Consider the following 20,940-nt stretch of genomic DNA (forward strand, 5'->3'; position numbering starts at 1 on the left):
CTTCCTCCTGGAGGGCAAAGCCAGCGGCCAAGGCCTAGAAAAGGGCAGGGGTTTCTGCGTGCGGAGATGGTCTGCGCAAGGGATCTGGCGCGGGTCTGCGGACCCTGCCTGGAGACGGCGGGGGTGGGGCTCCCCGGGGGCCGGGGCGGGGCGGCCGCAGCCGGCTGGGCTGGAGGCGGGGCTGGAGGCGGGGCGGGGCGGGGCGGGGCGAGGCGGGGCGGGGCGGGGCTGCGGGGCCGTCTCGCAGGCTGCGGCGGCCGCGGGAGAGGCGTCCACAGCGGTGGCGGCTGGGGCAGCGGCAGACCGGCGGCCGAGCAGGGCGGCGGCGGCACGGGGTGAGCGGGGCGCGGGCCCGGTGGGGACGCGGCGGGGAGCGCGGCCGGGGGCCTGCAGGGAAGCGGGCTCGGGAGGCACCCGGCGAGCACTGCCATCCTTCCCCAGCTCCGGACGCAGCCTTCGGGGGAGGGCGGGAGGGAGAGCCGAGGACCCAGTCCCTTAGCCCTTCTCCAGAGATCGCCGTCCAGATGTCCGACTAGGCGCCCCACTGCCCCTTCTCCCGAGGACAGCCTCCTGCTTGTGTTCCAGGTCACCTCCCTCGCCCCTCAGCCACTCAACCTCCTCCCCCAACCCCCAACGCCAGGTATCTTCAGCTCCAAAGCCATTCTTCCAGGAGACCCCCGATTTTGCTTCCCCATGCCCACCACCAGAGGCCCGGCTCCCCAGCACTCTCTACAGCCCCAGAGGCAGAGATGACCCCCGTCCCTAGGGCCTGCACACCTGGACTCTAATGCTGCCACCTGCCAGGGACTCTTCCTAGCCAGCCAGCCAGCTGCTGTGCACCGCACCCAGGCCTCCTTGCCATCACTCTCCTCCATCTCAGAATCCCAGTCGGAAGAAAGGGACTTGACGGATCCTGAGCTTTGGGAACAATTTGACCCACTTCCCAAAAGGCTGATTCCGGGCCAGCCCGGCTGTTTGGTGGAGACACCTGTCTTGCCTGCCAGCCGAAGGACCGACCGGTCTCTGGCAAGACGGGCCAGCGGGTCCCTGGGTCCTCCTCCAAGCTGTCCTGACTTGCTGACGAGTGACCCCAGAGACCAGGACCAAGAGCTTTGTCATTTAAGACCTCCAGGTCTCTTTGCTGACCCCACCCCCAGTTCCCCAGAATTCCGCCCCTGCTGGTGGGAGTGCAGGGTCCACCATCCTGGCCCTGGCCTCCCCTCCCATGCCCTTGTTTCCCGGCTGCCTGCTCCCGGGGGAACCCAGGGCAGAGTAGTGGAGCTGGGATTCAGGGCCTCGGTCTCCCCCCCAGCCCTCTGGCCTTCCTTCCTTTCCCTGTTAGAAACTTTTCCCCTCTTTTGCTGGTCACCATCACTCCGGTTGGGCCTGGGCCATCTGCACAGTGCTGTGTCCCCAGGGCACAGAAAGCTGGGCTGGGACCACGGAGGGCTGGGATGTGTGCTGGGCCAGCACGAGGAGGGTGGCTGCTAGCCAGGTCGGGCTGGGCGTCTGGGCCCGGGGGCCAGAGCTTTAGGGTGGGTCGTTGGCTTTCACTGAGCCCCAAAGGGGGTCCGAGGGCTTGCTTTGCTGTGAAGAGAGAGGGCAGAGCAGGGGCTGTTTTTCCTGCCTGCTTCTGTCTTGTGTTGCTATGGTGACAGTTTTGCCTCTCTTCCTTCTTCTGACTCTTCTGGGAGCTGGTTTTTATTGGTCTGTTGTTCTGTCTTTTATGGCTCTAATTTCTCCTTTCTATTTGCTCTGAAATAAACAGTCATAAACATGGGCGCTGGGCCCAGGCTGGGGGCTGGCAGAACTTCACCTCTTCCTGGCCCCAGGCTTCTGTGAGAGGAGAGTCGGAGAAAGAGGTGGGGACAGACCTGGCCACACTCCCTCCTGCCCCCAGCTCTGGGAGGGCGGCAGAGGCATCACAGTCTCAGGCACGCAGTGGGTAGCCCGCTGCCTCGGTGCTAATAATAGACCCAAGTGTGATGCAGAAGCCCGCTAATGTTGATTTCCTTTCATCTTCAAGGCAGCTCTGTGGGGTAGGGGCCGTCCCCACTCTGCAGATGACAAAACTAAGCTCAAAGTGAGCTATTTCCCTCAGGTCACTCTGCTTGTAGCACATCGTCCGTGCTGAGATTTTGTTGAATGGATGGAAAAGTGATGGAGCTGGCCTGCAAAAGCCCAGCTCGCTGCCTGGCCACCCCGAGGGCTTCCAGGTCCTGCTCCCAGAGGACCAACAGAGCTCCCCCAAACCCATGTGCTGGGAGACTCATTGAAGGGTTTTCCCCCGTTTCCCCGCTGGACTCCCATGGAGGCCACTGCCAGAGAGCGGCCTGTCAGGTCCCTCGCGCACCTTTGACCCCACTGTTGGGGACTCAAGTTGGGAGGAGAGTCAAGGCACTTGTGACTTCCTGTTTTTGCTCAGCACCCAGAAGCCTTCAGTTTGCTTTTACTCTCAGGGCTTAGATGCAGCCGGGTGAGCCGGGGACACTGAGAACCCAGGAGACCTTCCCAAGTCAGCCCTGGGCGAGGAGTTCAGAGCTGTCCGGCCCTGGGTCACCGGGGGTCAGCTGTCAGCGACACCCTCCAGAGAAGCTGCCCCCCTTTTCCCTTTTATTTTTCCCTTCACTACACACTCTTTTCTTTCCCATCCCTCCCCTTTCTCCCTTCACATTGCCAGTGCTCTAGGCCTGTTAGTAATGAGCTGGAAAAGCACCGTGGTAGCGTGAAAAAACCAGGGAGTCAGCAGCCTCATTGTCAAATTCCAGCCCTGGGGCAGTCAGTTCACTCACATGGGCCTCAGTTTCAACCTTTCAAATGGGGTTGATAGCATCTGTCTGAATGGTTACATTTGCTTGTTTTTGTAGGATTGAATGGAGTAGTTTACAGGGATTGCTTTGCAAAGTTGAAAGCCTGAGGGGCCATAATGTTCTTCTCCTGTTGGGAGGTGTCAGTGTTAAAGAGACCCCAGACCACTGCCCAGAGATCAAGAACTGATTTAGGAATAATTAAGCTATAAAATCTCAGGAGTAGAGGCATGCTCTAGTCATCTTGTCCAGAGTTGATGCTGAATCAATCCATTTCTTTATTATGCACCTTCCATTAACTGAGCATCTACTCTGTACCAAATACACTTTGGAGAACTGGGGATTTAAAAAACAAGAACACTATTCCTGCTTTCAAAGAATGTAGTCTGGGGGTAAAGACAGTCATGAAAAGAGATCTTTATGATACCTTCGAAGAAGTGGTGTGATCGGGAAAAAGGCAGGGAGATGTGAAGCCCAGAGATGGTGACTTGACTAGCCACCCACCCCTTTATGGTTGAATCAGGCAGCCTGTACTTTGCGGCTGAAATACATCTCTCTTAGCACCGCCCACCTGGCAAGCCCTCGGTCAGGCCCTCGCAGCGAAGGATGGGTGATGACTCCCGAGCCCCTCAGTTCTGTGAGCAGTGTCGGGGGAGAGAGGCATGTGGCAGGAGCCAGCCCTGCCTTCCTTGCTGAGTCTTCTTTTTTTTTTTTTTTAATTTATTGGCTGCGTTGGGTCTTCGTTGCTGCTCACGGGCTTTCTCTAGTTGCAGCAAGCAGGGGCTGCTCTTCATTGCAGTGCGCGGGCTTCTCATTGAAGTGGCTTCTCTGGTTGCAGAGCACAGGCTCTAGGTGCAGGGGCTTCAGTAGTTGTGGCGTGCGGGCTCTAGAGCGCAGGCTCAGTAGTTGTGGTGCGCAGGCTTAGTTGCTCCGCAGCACGTGGGATCTTCCCGGATCAGAGCTCGTACCCATGACCCCTGCATTGGCAGGTGGGTTCCCATCCACTGCGCCACCAGGGAAGCCCCCTTGCTGAGTCTTCACTCATCCACTCATAGTAGCCTCTGGCTCCTATTTCATCTTGGTCAAAATCCTTTCACAAAGGCTACATGAATTACCTGACAAGGCAACATGGTGTTTGGGAAGAAAGCGGACTTTGGGAACCAGCCACGAGCTCAAACTGTACTACTACTGTGTCCTAAGTGTGGGATCCTGAGGGAGTATCTAACCTGTCTGAGCCTCAGTTCTTGTACCTGTAAAATGGCAATAATGAGACTTGCCTTCTAGGAAGTGAATGATCTTATGTATTTATAGGGTCTGGCATGGGGCCCACTTCACACTTGCTGTTATTTAGTTATACTGATTAGGAAAGAGTTCTCAGTTACTGGGCCTCTGGGTCCTCTTAGAACCATGGTGGGGAGCTCTTTGGACTAATTCTGGCCTTCAGAGATCCATTCATTATCTGGGAAGGTTAAAGATTGCCCACGCTCAGGTTCTAAGCACTGCTGGTAATCTTTGAGTTATTTCTCACCAGATAAAACAATGTTCTACAACATGGCGATACTGCAAATCAGCAACACTTTGATTTCCTCAAAGGGGAACAAATTTGAAATGGCAACAAACACGCTGAGTTTCAAAGACATGTTACTCTGAGAATACTTTAATTTGATGTAATCCCACTTGCTTATTTTTGCTTTTGTTTTCTTTGCTTTTGGTGTCAAATCCAAAAAAATCATTGCCAAGACCTACATCAAGGAGATTACCACCTGTGTCTTCTTCTAGAAGTTGTATGGTTTTAGGTCTTGCATTCAGTCTATGTTTTGAGTTACTTTTTGTGTATGGTGTAAGATAGTGGCCCAGTTTGGTTCTTTTGCACGTGGCTGTCTTTTTCCCAACACCATTTATTGAAGAGACTGACCTTTCCCCATTGCATGTTCTGGCTCCTCTGTCAGACAATACTTTAACATGAATGCTTCACATTTTTTATTCTGGGCATGTTTAGCTTCCTGTTCTTTTTTTTTAAGTTACCCTATCTATGGATAGACATTTTCTCAAACCATCACTGCAACTCTGTGACATTGGTATTATCATGCCCTTTTGACAGTAAAGGAAACTGGGAAAGGTCCCTTGCACAGCGTCTGGCGGCTAGCAAGTGGCAGGGCCAGAATTTAAAACTGGGTTCGACTTGCTCTTCATACTGGCGTACACAGCCTTGTCATCTCTTTGGCTGGCATGTCAGTGATTTAAAATAATTGCGTTTGGAGTATGCAAGCAGATTCTAACGGCGGTGGAACCGGTCAGGGCTGTGACTCGGACCCACAGTAAATATTTAGAGACTTTATTAGGGTTTTGTTCTCAGCACAGCATGAACGAGGCTTTCGGCAGTTGACTGAGGCTTGGTTCCTAGAAGTGGTGAAGAGAAGAGGAGTTTGGCGTGTCCTAGTTCAGAAAACATGTTTGGTGATGCTCAAAGTAGCTTCCTTTGCCCAAGAATGGGTTGCTAGTTTGTCGCTGAAATAAATTCAGTTGATCTTAGAACTGAACGTATGAACGGAAAGCATGACAGGTGCACCCCAGGGATCTAGGAACAGAAGCAAGAAGGTCAGAAAATGTGGGTCAGTGGCCCTACAGATGCAGGGGTGGTTGGGATTCCGTCTGTCAGTGTAAGTCATGTCTAGGAAGATGGAGGTAGAAAAGCGATTACAGAATGGCTCACTCCTAGCCTTTCCTGGGTAATTTAGAAGCCGAATTTCCCTGGTCTGAGAACCCATTGTCCTGAAAACAGTGCCATGTTTGCCAGCAACACGCTTACCTGGTCCAGCTTAGCTCTGCAGACAGATCCATTTCTATTGGCAGTTATCTCAGGGCCTGAGTCTGGTGTCCGCTTATTTAGTGACTTCATTGAATGAAACTGGGGATATGGGGATATATGTATACGTATAGCTGATTCACTTTGTTATACAGCAGAAACTAACACACCACTGTAAAGCAATTATACTCCTCTAAAGATGTTAAAAAATAAATAAACTGGGGAAATGGGATGCCCCCAAAGAGCTGAATTGCAGTTTTATGATGGATCAAGCATAAAAATAAGATCATTCACTCATTTGCTTAGCAAATGTGTACGGGACAGGCTCCTGCCTTGTGCTGAGCTAGATGGAACGCAGTGATCGAGATGGCTTTGTCCCGGGCCTCAGGTAGCTCTCACTCCAGGCAGGAAACACACACCTAAAATGGAGCTTGGAGAGTGTCGGAGAGAGCGGGGAGGAAGGGGGAAGTCATTGTTTCACCTCTTACGGCAACACCGCCCCCTCCCTCCCCATGGGTGTTGTCTGTGGTGCACCTGAATCGCACCTGACACGTTGCAGGGAGAGGAAGCCTGAAAGAGAAAAGTACAAGCCTGGACGGCGAAAAGCAGGCTCTGCTCTCAGCCCTGTCCTCGCTGCCTGCGTGGAGGAGGAGGGGCAGGCACGGTGGTCCCCCCACCGCCCCGGTTTTAGGTACCCACGGTCAACTTCGGTCTGAAAATATTAAGTGGAAAATTCCAAAAATAAACAACTCAACAGTTCTTTCTCTGTTTTTTGCGGTACGCGGGCCTCTCACTGTTGTGGCTTCTCCCGTTGCGGAGCGCAGGCTCAGCGGCCGCGGCTCACGGGCCCAGCCGCTCCGCAGCATGTGGGATCCTCCCGGACCGGGGCACGAACCCGCGTTCCCTTCATCGGCAGGCGGACTCTCAACCACTGCACCACCAGGGAAGCCCAACTCATCCGTTTTAAATTGTGCACCGTTCTGAGGAGCGTGATGAAATCGAGCACCTTCCTGCTCCGTCCCCCCTGGGATGTGAATCATCCCTTTGTCCAGCGCACCCCTCCTGTGAGTCACTTAGTACTCATCTTGGTTATCAGATAGACTGTGGCCGTATCACGTTGCTTGGGTTCAAGGAACCGTTGTTTTACTTAATAATGGGCAAGAGTAGTGATGCTGGCAATTCGGATGCGCCGAAGAGAAGCAGTAAAGTGCTTCCTTTCAGTGAAAAGGTGAGAATTCTCAACATAATAAAGAAAGAAAAAAATCTTTGCTGAGGTTGGTAAGATCTAGAGTAAGAAATTCATGCTGGTTTTGCTGTCACACCTCATACGGCAAAAGTCACGGCTACATAAGGAGTGTTTAGTGAAGATGGAAAAGACATTAAATTTATATAATAAGATACTTTGAGAGAGAGGCCACATTTACATAACTTTTATTACAGCATATTGTTATAATGGGTCTATTTTTTATTAGTTACTGGTGTTATCTCTGTGCCTAATTTATAAAGTAAACTTCATCATAGGCATGTGTGTATAGGAAAAACCATAGTACATGTAAGGTTCAGTACTATCTGTAGTTTCCACTGGCGGTCTTGGAACATATTCCCTGAGAATAAGAGGAGACCACTGTACTTCACTTTCACTGTAGGTAATACGGGAAGGTTGGATTTGGTAACTTAGAAGCGTGCTTCCAACACCTAGCAGATGATTCTAATAAACCCTTGGGCTTCTGTCCCAAAGTGACAGGTGAAGAAGCAAAACCTGGCAGGCTTAGTCAGCAAGGTTTCAGAGACAGAGCTGGGATGGGGAGAGCCGAGGGTGTTTTCAAAAAACAGAGAAACCTTGCGCCCCCTCGTAGAAAGGGAGCCAAGTCTGATTGAGCATCCGAATAAATAGTTGAAAGTCAAGGCTATCGACAAAAGGGAGAGCCAGGAGGGATGCAGGAGCTCAGCAGCGGTGGGAAGGACCGTCACCAGCTCACTCCCACGTTCCAGGATCTCCACCGCCTGGGATGTGGAGGGTTGACCTCAGAGATGCTTTGGTCACTGCAGAATGCCCTTCTGTTTTAAGTTAATGTCTGTTTTAAAAAATCATTTGGTTTGATGATTTCCGGGTTTTAGAATAAATTAAAATGCATAATCGTTTTAGGACCGTGAGGAACAGTGCCAGACACACAACTATCTCAACACACCGTCAAGCTGTCTCATTCCCAGTGGCATCCAAACTCAGGCTCTTCCAGTAGCAACGGTGAGGCCGGATGCCTGGCACCTGGAGTAGAGAGACAGAGAAAACCCACTCGAGGCAGCCTGGGCTTTCGCAAGTTACGCCATCTCTTTGAGTCTTGTGTTTCCTTGTGTAAAATGTGGGTGGCAGCAAAACCTTCTGAATAATGAGCATTTAATATCCACTTTTAGCAATCCCCTAAAGAGCTTTAAAAAACAGATATTCCCATTCTGTGGATGGGGAAACTGAGGTCCACAGGTGTTAAGAAACTTGCATAATGTCACATCATGAGGAAGGTTGCACAGCTGGCACCTGAAACCATGTCTGTGTGCTTTCAAAGCGTGGTCTCTCCTTACCACCCACCCTAGGAAGGAGAGGATGCCAACGCTTTGAGATCCAGAGAGGTGACATGTGCACCCAGAAGTTCCGTGAGACCATCCCAGGGCTGCAGGGTGAGTGCATCTGAAGCCCACAGACCTGGCTGGAACCCTGGCTTTTCCCTTGGGCAGATGTCTTAGGCTTACTGAGTTTTCTAATTTTTGAACTGAAGTTAATAATATTTGTGACCCAGGAATATTGCAAAGAATACAGGCATACCTCATTTTGCTGCACTTCACAGATATTGCGTTTTTTTACAAATTGAAAGTTTGTGGCAAGCCTCAGTCGATCAAGTCTGAGCCATTTTTCCAACAGAATTTGCTCACTTCATGTCTCCGTGTCACATGTTGGTAATTCTGGCAATATTTCAAGCTCTTTCATTTTTATTAGATTTGTTTTGGTCATCTGTGATCAATGATCTTTGATGTGACTGCTATAACTTGCTGAAGGCTCAGATGATGGTTAGCATTTTTTAGCAATGAAATTTAAATTTTAAAAATTAAGGTATGTACATTTTTAGACACAGTGCTCTTGCACACTTAATAGTCTACAGTTTAGTGTAAACATAACTTTTATATGCACTGGGAAACCAATTCATGTGACTCGCTTTATTGCGGTGATCTGAAAACGAACCCACATGATCTCCGAGGTGTGCCCGTAAATGAATTAAACATTGTCAGTCTCCCTTTTTGCCTGATCTTTTAAGAAAACGTGTTTGAAAAGTTCTCGATCTACTTCCTTGAGGCTCCTTTTTATTTGTTGTTTTAAGTTGGAAACAACAGGGAACTTCTTTCTCTGACAGACGCATTCCGGAATTGCCCCGACAAAGCCCCCCAAATCCACTCTTCTGGACCTATACTTCTAGCTCGTAAGCCTTCATTTTAAACTTGAAATGAACCTGGCCGTGTTGCTTACTGGAGTGTAATAAGGATAAGAATTCCAGTCGGCATCCAGCATTGCACCTACTGTATGATCCGTCTCCCATCCTGTCTTTCCTATATTTTGTAAATGCACGTGTATGTTTTTTTTCCCCTGAACTGTTGAGGTTTGAAACCTGCGCCCTTGAGTACTTTCAGAAGTAATCAATGGAGCCGTAAGCTATTTTCTGACATTCCCTTATTTGCAATTCCAAAATCCAAAATGCTCTGAAAATGCAGTGGTTGTTTTTTTTTCATATCTCATCTGGAGGCAAAAGCTGGCCTGATGGTACCTGAGACTATTTTTAGTTTGTATTTATCCCACTCAGGATGAACAAGTTTTTCATCAGAAGGATGAGTGCTCCAGACTGGGGGTACATATAACATGCTATTATCTGTACTCTATTACCTTTCTAAAATCTGAAAAATTCTGAATTTGGAAGCACATCTGAGCAAGGAGTTTCAAAGCATTTGTGAATCTCCCTTTCTAAAAGCCCAAAGGAACTCACAGCACCCCTGGGATTGGGGCGTTGGGGAGGCACCAGAGGGACCCTCCAATGTCTACCTGATACCAAATGCTGTGGTGACATGATTCATCGTGTACTCATCAGAAGCCTTCATGGCCAGTTTTCTATTTCCTCAATTTAAATAATAGGAAATAAATGAGCAGGCTTGGCACAAAAACAAAACAAAAACAACAATAACAAAACCTTTTAAAAGCGTGGGTTCCAAAGTTTCATTGGGACAAAGTAGTTTTTAAAAAATTCCATAGAACTAAAATAAGCTGGGAATTTTTGATCTAGCGTGGCTTATAATCGAGTTTCACAACTGGCCTTTGGGGGGAAGATAGAAGGGAATTTTTAAATCCTACTCATCATTTTAGCCTTGGGAGGAGGAAGCAGGGCTTGGAGAGCGAGCAGGAGGAAGTAAAAAGGCCCGAGTAGGAGTGAGAAGGTCTTGGTTCTTATCTTGGGTCTGTTCTTGACTTGTTGAGTGATTTGGCCATGTTGCCTCCCTTCTCTGGGCTCTAGGAACTCCGTTTTGAAGTCATTTAATTCTTTCTGTCTCTCTCAGAGTCTAGGAGTAGAGGCTGGGGCCCCCAAAGTGAGTGAAAAGCACTGAGCTGCCCCCCTGGCTGCATTCTCGCAGCGTCCATCCATCTGGCCTCCAGCCAGACTGGAGGGAGGTGAACAGCTTCCTCGTGCTCTTCGTTGGTCTCCCCCAGGCCTTTCCTTTCTCCTGCTCTCACAGCACGACCCTCTGACACTGTAGGCTGGTTTGTGTGGGATTCACTTTGTCCCCAGCACCTCCCCTGATGCCCAGGGAGGGCTCACGGGATGTTTAACCGAGCATTGCAGGTGAAACTGCCCCGCTGGTGATGGCCAGCGCCGAGGGTTGCACTGGGGCTATGGTCAAGGCCATGCTAGGCACTGCTGAGGGGGTGCTGGGAAGGAGAGTGGCAGTTCCCAGTTGCAGAGCACAGGACCAGTGCAAGTTCTGCCCATGGAGATGGAATAGGTCCCCGCAATGGCCTGTGTGGGCGAGGGGTTGGCATGTAGCGCATTGAGGTAAAGGGCGTTGGGGACTCATCTACCTCCCTCTCATTTTCTCCCTCCCTCCCTCCCTTCCTTCCTTCCTTCCTTCCTTCCTCCTGCCCTCCCTCTCTCTCTCTCTCTCTCTCTCTCTCTCTCTCTCTCTCTCTCTCTTTCTTTCTCTTCGGAATTTACTCTTAACCTATCATAATTCTGACTTTTGCCGGGTTGAAAGTTTCTGGAGAATCTAACGAGGTTTAAAAAGTTGGTGATTCTGTCTGTCTCAGAGCCCCTGCCCTGCCCACCCAGGAGATGCTCACTTAGCAGTAACCCACGATAGGAACCGGGCCCCTGACCTTGGATGGGGGTTTGCACGATGGAGAAATGACCTTGACTTTTAGGGTCCTGAAGCCCTTCAGTTCGCACAGACTGTGGGATCCAGCGGGCAGCTGTAAATCTGGTTGACACCAGGGCACACTGAGAGGAGGGCACCTCTGGGGGTGGCTCGTCCTTATAGATTAGTGAGGCCTGGCCTCCTGTGTGTGCGCGTGTGAGTGTGAGTGTATGCCTGCTATGGGGGTGCGTGAGCGTGCACGATGTGTGGTGTGTGCGCGGCATAGGTTGTGTATGTGTGAGCAGGTGTGAGTGCGTGGATTCCCGGGTCCTTACAGATCCTGGGAGGCGCTACCAAGGCCCGGGCCTGGCGTTGTCCGGTCGCGGCTCCCTGCAGCCCGACCCGCGGCCTCTGTGTGGCTCCAAATGGAACTGACCACCTAGCGGCTCCCTAGGGCCTGAAGGACCTTTAATCTTTCAGAGACCAGTGGCCACCGACAAAGGCAATTCGGAGGTTAACTGGCAGGAAACAACTAAATTATGTTTTCTTAGGGAGAAATATCTAATCCTTCTGCTTTGGAAACCCAGAACCCTGTCAAAGCTGATTTTATACATATTTGAAAAGACACAAGTCATTTGAGCATGAGACTTTAAAAGTAAAGATAAACAAGAGAAAAGCCTAATATGGGTTTTAAAACATACAGGACTAGGGATACGGTCAGTTTCATTTGACAGCCGGGTGGAGGAAGGTAGGAAAGGATTATGAAAGCGAAAAGGAATGGAAGGAGAAAGAGAAACACAGAAGAGAAACCGTTTGAGCTGCCTTCGCCCTGTGACAGGCGCCAGGCCTGTCTCCTCGTCCGGACTCTTCCAGGCCAAACCCAGGCTGGGCTTAGCAGAGTCGGGAGGCTGGAGGGGAGGGAAGTGGATGGATAGAAGAAGGGGGCTGAGGATCCTTGCACAGTTTGCTTACTAAGCTCCTGAGATCAAGAAGACCTCTCGGGGTGGCGGACAGCACCCTGTCCAGGGAGTCCCCTGGGAGCTGAGGTCTCTCACTGACCCACCTAACCTTCTGTAATCCTGTCCCTCTCTGTGTCTCAGTTTCTTGGCCTGCAGTTGCTGGGGCCGAGAACTCTCTTGTCCGTGTGTGCAAATCGGGGGCTTCCTCCCACGTAACTGGGGGCGAGCGTGCAAGTTCCTGCTGGTGGGGATGAAATGCTCTGTGCATCTCCCCTATTGTTTCCTCCTTTTAAACCACCTGTGTGTGAAGTCCCCTTTCACGCTGTCCACTCAGTAATCTGCTAGTAAGGCTGTGGGTTGTACAGATATATCTGTTCCACCTCAAATTCAGGAAATGATTTGAGTAGCTCCTATCAGCTAAAATAGCAACAGTGTGCTCGCGATTTCGTAGTATGTGCGCTTCAGTTGTTTTTTTCTACATAGTTATTTCCAGGTTACCCAATACCGACACGGCCCCTGATTTTTCAAAGTGTACCACATTTTCAGTTGTGTTCGTGACACTGAATTGTGATCTGCAGCATGCTTTTAATACCTGTCAGTTCTCTTTTGCTAGTCTGTTTGTACACATCCCTCACCCTACAGACAACCTTGCAAGGTAGATATATTTCTCTCTCTTTTGCAGATAAAGACTGAAGCTAAGACAGTTTTAAAAACTTGCTTTAAGGACATAGGATTGGAAATGGGGCACCAGGATTTTGAGTCAAGTCTGTCTGGCTCTCAAAGCCCTACAGTTTCCCACACCACATAGTTCCCACTGCTTCCAGCCCACAGTTTTATTTTTTTTAGGAAAATCAAATCTTTTTTTTTTCCTGCCATGGTTCTACTTAAGCCTCAGAAAATGCAATCATAGCTGGAGTTCTTCGCCTCCTTGCAGAGTGGAGTCCCATGGTTCTCCCTCCCATAATGTAAACTTCATGCAAATAATATATTCCACATAACACACTTTTGCCATGCACTCCTCAAGTGCCACACACTGTTCTAGAAACTTTCATGTTTCATTGAATGGGAGATGTTGTGGACTTTATTTTATAGAGGTCAAAACTAAGTCTCAGGGCTTCCCTGGTGGCGCAGTGGTTGAGAGTCCGCCTGCCGATGCAGGGGACACGGGTTCGTGCCCCGGTCTGGGAAGATCTCACATGCCGCGGAGCGGCTGGGCCCGTGAGCCATGGCCGCTGAGCCTGCGCGTCCGGAGCCTGTGCTCCGCAACGGGAGAGGCCACAGCAGTGAGAAGCCCGCGTACCGAAAAAAAAAAAAAAAACAAGTCTCAGAGAGATGTAATTTTTTACCTGAAGACAGCACATGGAAGGTTGTGGCTTGCTTTGTGAATTAACAATTCAGAATATGGTTCTTTCGGGGGCTTGGGATTTCACCTTTGGCTGAGGACCGAAGCACCCCTTGTTGAATCATGAAATGGAGTCCAACTGACCCACCCAGCTCTCAGCCTCATTGTCTCTGCTGCGGTCAGAACCCGATCTGGTGGTTGTGGAGAAAGGCATGGTTCCTCTTGTATTTTCCCATCTTGCATCAGCCTGTACCATCCTTGGCTTATTTGAGCTGGCCCCAGCTCCTGTTCTAGTTCCACGGCTCATCACAGACTTACCAATGTTATGCATTAGCTTCATATTACAGAAGAGACCACGGTAATGCGATTTACCCAGGATCACACACGAGCTATGCATGCTCTTTCCAAGATGCTCTTTCCTTACCAAGACAGATTCTCTGAGATTTACTTCTGGTGTTACATTCTCCTGGAAACCTCCCCCAACTCCCCATCAGATTCATCCATCCGTCCATTCTTTCGTCCATCCATCCATCATCCAGCCACTTATTCAACAAATATTTATGGAGCACCCCGAATGAGTCACTTCTCTGGGTCAGTATCTGGAGAGTCAGCAGTGAACCAAACAGACAAACTCCCTGCCCCCGTGGAGGTTATAATCTATCAGGGAAAGATGGACCATAGACATATAAGCAAGTAAAATGGAGATGATGTTAGACATCACATGTTGATGAAGGAAGATGAGGCAGAGATGGGTGTACAGAGTGAGGGGTGTGGGGACAGGGTCTGGGGGGAAAGAGTTGCTCCTTTAGGTTGGGTGGTCAGGGAAGTCCTCAGAGAGGATGACAGTGGGGGAAAGGCCTGCAGGGAGTGAGAGGGTGAACCACACAGCTCGCTGGGGGAAACGTGTTCCAGGCGGAGAGTCGGCAAGTGCAAAACCTCAAAACCTGGCCCGGGGAGAGCAGCACGGAGGCCAGGGCTGTGGTTGAGTGGACAGGTGGCAGGTGGGGAGGTCGGGGACACAGCCAAGGGCTGGCCAGGGACTTCAGTGCTCTCCTGCTGCCCCTTCTGACTGAGAACCTTTGCTGTATGTCTGCAGCCTCCTTTTCCACTGGTCTGTCCTCACACTGGCCTGTGCACCCTGGAGGGAAGGCCTCACATACCCTTAGTTTTCACATCCCCAGCACCTCGCGCCAGGCCTGGAGTAGCAGGAGAGTGCAGCATTTATGATAACTCTGCTCCTTATTTTTTTCTTTTTATTTAAGTTTAAAACTTCTTTTATTGAAGTATAGTTGATTTGCAATGTTATGTTATTTTCTGCTCTACAGCAAAGTGATTCAATTATACATATATACATTCCTTTTTTAATATATTCTTTTCCATTTTCTTTTTTTTTTTTTAAGCCAAGAATGTTAATGAGGGGCTTCCCTGGTGGCGCAGTGGTTGAGAGTCCGCCTGCCGATGCAGGGGACGCGGGTTCGTGCCCCGGCTGGGGAGGATCCCACATGCCGCGGAGTGGCTGGGCCCGTGAGCCATGGCTGCTGGGCCTGCATGTCCGGAGCCTGTGCTCCGCAATGGGAGAGGCCGCGGCAGTGAGAGGCCCGCGTACCGCAAAAAAAAAAAAAAAAAAAAAAAAAAAAGAATGTTAATGAAAGTTTATTTGTGATTCTTTTGATAACATGGGGAGTTTGAAGGCATGCCACTTCTAAACTCCAATTAGCAAGTTCCTTTTTGGACAACCTTCAAAGGGTTGCTAGGGAAAGAATGAGGTGCCAGGAAAAAGCTGGAAGTGGAAGCTGTGGCGAGGAGGGTGTTAAGTGGAGGAAGAGGGCTTCACCAGAAAGCCTGGGATTAGGGGGGCTGCCAGGACCCCTGCTGGGGACCAGTGTTTACAAAGAGTGGCCAAAGGCTGGAGCAAGGAGCTCTCGGGAAACCCTCAGAGTGTGTCGGGAGTCCAGCCAGGACTTTCCACTTACCACTTTGCTGACTCAGAGGGACCTGGAAGGCCTTGTCTCTAGAGACCTTTCAGGAAAGAAAAGAGCATTCTCCCTGCTGGGGAGTTTCCCTCACAGAGCTGAATACTGGTCTCAGAGGACTGGGCTTCTTCTGAGGCAGGGAAAGAACCTAGGAAATGCAGATCAGCTAAAACGGGGGTGAGAAGAGGGCTGAGCAGACACACTTGACCTCCGTGTGACTCGTCAAGGTCAGGGACCTCCTCTGGCTGTCAGCTCCCACCTTCACATCTGCTCCCAGTCCCAATCCTGCATCCTCAGGACAAATGGAGGCTCACACCTTCTGTGCCAACTCAGAGCAGTTGGTCCAAGTAGCTCAGTAGGGTCGGAGCCCTGGGGGAAGGGGTAGCGATTAGTGGATACTGAGGCTGGAAAACATTCTGAAATCCTTGGGAAGCCATTAGGGCATTTCAACGAGGCAGTGATGAAACTGGGTTCCCAGCCAGAGGTATGTGTGTGTCAGAGTGTGTCTGACATAGTTATAAAATGATGGAGTGTCCGTCATGGAGAGATGGGGAGGGAAGCGATTCCTTTTCCACTGGTGTGTCAGGTGATGGGTTGGTTTAAAAATTAAAAAAAAGAAAAAGCAAAGATTTGTCTTGCCATTATTGAACAACTCTCTTGACGATGGGCTGTGCACAGGTACCGAACTGGATGCTTGTATAGACACAGCAGATCAACACAGCCCTTATGAAAAACCATACTTCAGAGCACATGGGATAAGATCCCTTGAATGACCTGGCTGCAAATGCATGTTGCAAAGATTTAAAGGTGGGGAAATAAAAAGTCACAGTACCTGATTTTTAAAGGATGGCGAGTTACTTCTGTACCTGCCAATGATCTGTGTAAAGCAAGTGACAGTCTCTCTGGACCTTCGTCTCCTCACCCACCAATGGACTTGATCTTCAGCCCTCCCAGGGATATTAGAACACAGCAAGCTTTGCCAACACGTAAAAAGCTCTGTACGAATTGCAAGGTGTTGCTTACATGGCCGTGAGGGACTTCTGTTAGCAATGTGGTACCTACCCGTGAGAGGTCTGGATGAAGTCTAACATTCATTCACAACTTAATTTTTCTAAACTTTGCTTCTCCTGGTATGTCTCTGACTGCCTGTTTGGGCTTTCTTCCAGCTTTCAGAATTGTTTTTCCTGATTTTTTTATTAGTGTCTGGTTTCTGCAGTTCAGTGCAATGCTTTAAAAATGTATACGTGTGTTTACCTAAACACTATGGGGCCGATGGTTTTCTTTGGCTGATATTACACTAATGGAAGAAAAAGGCCAGGATAGTTGCTCAGGATATGAAAGGCCTTGGGTGCTGTATGAAAACAGCATCTGTGGGTAAGATAGGAGGAGGGTGTCAGAAGTTGGCCTTGCATGGGTCAGGGTAGGAAACCGGCAGTGTGAATTACCATGAAAAAGCACGCAGGGTGCCAGCTCTGTCAGACCCCCCCACACACACAAAAAATAGCTGTTGAAAATTGAGCTGTCTCGTGAAAAGATCAGCTGCTGCAGAATGTAGAATGCTTTCCTTATATGTCAACAAGCTGGGACAGAGCTTTGAGCCAGCCTGAAATGTGTCTAAATAAATGATTAAGGTGACTCACTCATTCGCATTGAAAGGAGCTTTTTTAAAAAGTGAAAGTAAGAGGGAAAGAAGGGAATAAAGCAGAGGCAAAGAACAATAGGATTTGAATTTAAAACAATAGGAACGAGAAAATGGAATTAGTCACTTATGTCAGATCCTGTGAGCCTCTGTCCTGAATGAATACCTCCCCATAAAGGTTTTAAGGTCAGGGTCTCTTTATGTTTGAATTTCCTGGTGAAATAACACACCATTCCCTGGGCAGGTTCCAGGCCTGTGATGGGCATTCTGGGGATATTTGTCACGTAGCTGCTGCAGAGCTACACTGTCCAGCTCAGGAAGCCTTCCTACAGCCAGGGAACAGCCTCTCAGCCACCGGCAGAAGGTCTGAGGCTAGGATCCCTGTCAGTTCAACGGAGATGGAAGCCCTGCCCTTCAGTTCTGCATTTATTTTATTAAGTGTCTCAAGTACTTTTGCTACATCATCCCTGATACCAGGAACTGACCCAGAGACCAGTGAAATCTTTATGATTGGCTAGCGTTTGAATTGATCTGTAGTTTGCAAAAAAAAAAAAAAAGAGAGATTTTTACACTAAAGATGAGCCAGTCTTGTTTTTAATTATAATCAGGTATGATAAAGTATATAGTTTTGTTTCCATGGCTTTCATCTCTTTGCTGTTTGATTCTGGACCATCACTTAACCGCTCTTAGGTCTTCGGGACCTTAGTCATGGAATGGATGTGATTCCTTCTTTGCTGACCTCAACATAATATCTGTGAATATGAAATGACTTAATATGGCGTCAGGTGGTGTATTAGTCAGTTTTGCCGCAGTAAGAAATAACCCCCAAATTTCAGTGGTTGGTAGCAATAAGTCTCTCACTTATGTCACATGTCAGGGGCTACTGGTTGGCTTCATGGTACTGCCCCACATTTCTTTTTTTTTTTTTTTTGCGGTACGCGGGCCTCTCACTGTTGTGGCCTCTCTCGTTGCGGAGCACAGGCTCTGGGCACGCAGGCTCAATGGCCATGGCTCACGGGCCCAGCCGCTCCGCAGCATGTGGGATCTTCCCGGACCGGGGCATGAACCCGTGTCCCCTGCATCTTCAGGCAGACTCTCAACCACTGCGCCACCAGGGAAGCCCCCCACATTTCTTATTCTGAGACCTGGGCTGAAGGGGTAGCTGCTTCTTGGAAAGTGTCCTCCTCATGACAGGGAAGAGAGTGACCGAGGTGGCAGAAACTTGAGCTGCTTCTTGAAACTTCTGCTTTATTCTACTCACATTCCATTTGCTAAACAGGGCCAATGGCCAAGTCCTATATCAATTGTGACCGCCTGCCACGGGAGGGGAGGAGGTACATACAAGTCACATGGCAGCCAGAAATATATTCTTGTTACAACCCATATACTGTAAACATGTTAAACAGGATGTGAATGTTCTTAGTAAAATAATATTTGATGGCCTAGTAGGAACTGAGCTCATATCTGATGTTGATATTTAAGTCAACTAGACTACACTGCACCAGCCAACATTCAATTACATTCGAACGTAGCTTCTCCAGGATGGAAGAAATTTGGGGTCATTTGCCTACGCTAGGGGTAAAACCTAGCAGTGTACCTGGCAAATAGTAGGCATTGGATCCATGCTGGCTGTTCTGAGTAACTCCATGAGGTCACAGCTGCTCCAGTGCTCTGGGAGCCCAAGAGTCAAATAGAATTAAGGTTTCCAGTCTGTTTAAGATGGGAACATTTGACAAAGCATGTATTTTAACTGTATGCTAGATAAACAGGTTTATCAATTTAGTTCTTAAATTCAAATATAATTACATTTCTGAAGCCTTTTTGCCCCTCACACTGGAACTCATATCATGACATCAAAGAACTCTCAGGGTGCAAACGTAACTCAGGGTCCCCAGTATTGTTGATGATCACCGTACTTGTGAGGGACAGTAATAACCGCACTTTTGACTGTTGTTGTGTCTCTCTTTGGAGCTTTCCAAAACATTTTATTTTGTTGTTGTTATTGTACCTTCCTGTCTTGCTGGGAGCAATGGTAGTCTCTTAAATTTAAAGAAACAAAAACCAAGGCACGAAAATGTGAGGGCAGGGCCAGAGGCCAAGCAGGAGGCGTGGACCACCACTCCTCCCCTCCACAGCTGTGTGACCTTGAGCTAGTTACTCAGCCTCTCTGTGCCTCGTTCACATCTGCAAAATACGGATGGTAATAACTCCATCTTCCTCCTGGAGGTGCTGTGACAATTTAATGGGGTGATGCCTGTGGTGTGTTCGGAGCCACGCTTGGCACACAGTGGGGGCTCAGGATCCGTCTTCGTTGTTAGCTCTGGGTACAGGAGGGAGAGCGGCACGCAAAGAGCAGCCGTCTGCTCCTCGGGCACCGTCCTCCGTGTCGCTGGTCTTTGAGAAGGGAGAGCACAGGTAGCGGGGAGGCCTTGGATTGAGGCCGGGGTGTGGGACTCCAGGGATGGTGAGAAGGAAGGGACATGGCCGCGCTCCTGTCCTGATGTGGTGCAGAGAGTGGAAAAGTCTTCAGGGCCCTTGCCCCTGCTGTACCTGAGCCTGAGTGGTCAGGGGCCCGCTGGGCTTCCTGGTGGGCAGGACTTCTCGTCAGTTCCAGTCAGGGGCCTCAACCTGCTGCGGTGCTGACTCAGGCAGGAACTTCCCAAAGCAATGCTCACTGGAGACACAAGGGACATTCATAGGGACGTTTGTCCGGGGCCCCTGATCGTGTCTCGCTGACGCCGTGCCGGGCCAGCCTGTCGAAGGCATGGGGTCTCTATGCATGAAATGCAGCTCAGGAAACACACTGCAAGCCAATCGCAGGCGAGAGGGGACCCACCGGACCCCAGGGGGCGGTTAAAACACAGGTGAGCGCCCACACAGCAGGCGGCGCTTCTCACGTGTATAACATCCTCTGGGGGTCCTGGCAAACCATCATCGTCTATTTTCCCCTCAGACCTCGAGAAGGCACCTTGTGAGAGGCCAGTGTAAACTGCATTTTTAACTTGCAAATAATGAAACGTCGTTTTGCTTTTTATTCTGTAATTGAAATTTACCTTTTCTCTAATGCCTTTAATGTAAATAATTTCATCCTGAGTGTCCAGGAATTTCACAATCCACTTCAGCATCTAACCCTTTCGTCACCAGCATTAACAGGTTTTCGCAAGACAAAACAGCTCGTTTAGAATGCTGTGTTCTAGTAATAATGGGGAAAATATAGGCCTTATTGACATCTTAATCGTTTTCCTTTCTGGGCGTTAGTGGGGGAAGACGTTCTGTGTGCAGCTCCGATATGTGTCATTCAAGTTAAAGGACATGGATTTTCGGTTTCCCACCTGCATGGTCTCCCTTACTCTTCCTAGAAAGCACACCTTATTACTTATGCCCATTTTATGGAAGAGGAAACTAAGGCTCAGGGCCTCATAGGAGCACTTGGCTCAGGTTATGATAACTGGTAAATGGAGCAGCCAGGACTTGAACCCAGGTGTGTCTGACTCAGAGCGTGTGTTTTCAGCACCACATAGGATAGTGGTCAGTTGTGTGATGACTGGACCAAGCTTTCTGAGGACACATTATCTCCCTGGCTGCTTAGGCCAAGGAGGGTGAGGATGTGTGTTTATGAAAACCTTTCCAGTGTGGCTCCAAGTGCTTGTGTGAGGGTGGTCCTCGTGCTCAGGAGAGGTGGTCCCCCGTACAGAGGCCCTCTGCACCCAGCCGTGGAGAGCAAGGAGAGCTCAGCGTTAATTAAGCCAGCTGGGGCTCCCCAGTGGGTGAGTTCCTCCCATCCACACCCTGTCATCAGCTTCGATCCAAGACTGAACACCTTGCTTTTGTACTTCTGCACATGTGCGGTGGCAGCGGGCTGTGATGACTGAGCCTGACTCCTTCATTCCCTCATTCCATTCTGTCAACAGACATTTATTGAGCACCTACTATGTTGCTGGACTGAACAGTACAAAGGCCCTGCTGTTAGCTTGCATGCATGCATACACACACACACACACACACACACACACACACACACACACACACACA

At 49.5% G+C, this 20,940-nt stretch overlaps 1 protein-coding gene across 1 annotated transcript in view; it reads left to right on the forward strand.

Annotated features, from left to right (window-relative positions):
* The first annotated feature begins 284 nt into the window (after positions 1–284).
* The window catches only part of CYRIA (CYFIP related Rac1 interactor A), a 107,342-nt gene continuing 86,686 nt past the window's right edge, over positions 285–20,940 (forward strand). Inside the window, exon 1 of the mRNA XM_027113787.1 lies at positions 285–335. The gene's annotated coding sequence lies outside the window, so the exon portion shown is untranslated. The remainder of the gene's footprint in view (positions 336–20,940) is intronic.

This window comes from Aethalodelphis obliquidens, unplaced genomic scaffold (assembly GCF_003676395.1).
Source record: "Aethalodelphis obliquidens isolate GAN/ISIS:26980383/991018 unplaced genomic scaffold, ASM367639v1 scaffold12, whole genome shotgun sequence".
NCBI lineage: Eukaryota > Metazoa > Chordata > Mammalia > Artiodactyla > Delphinidae > Aethalodelphis > Aethalodelphis obliquidens.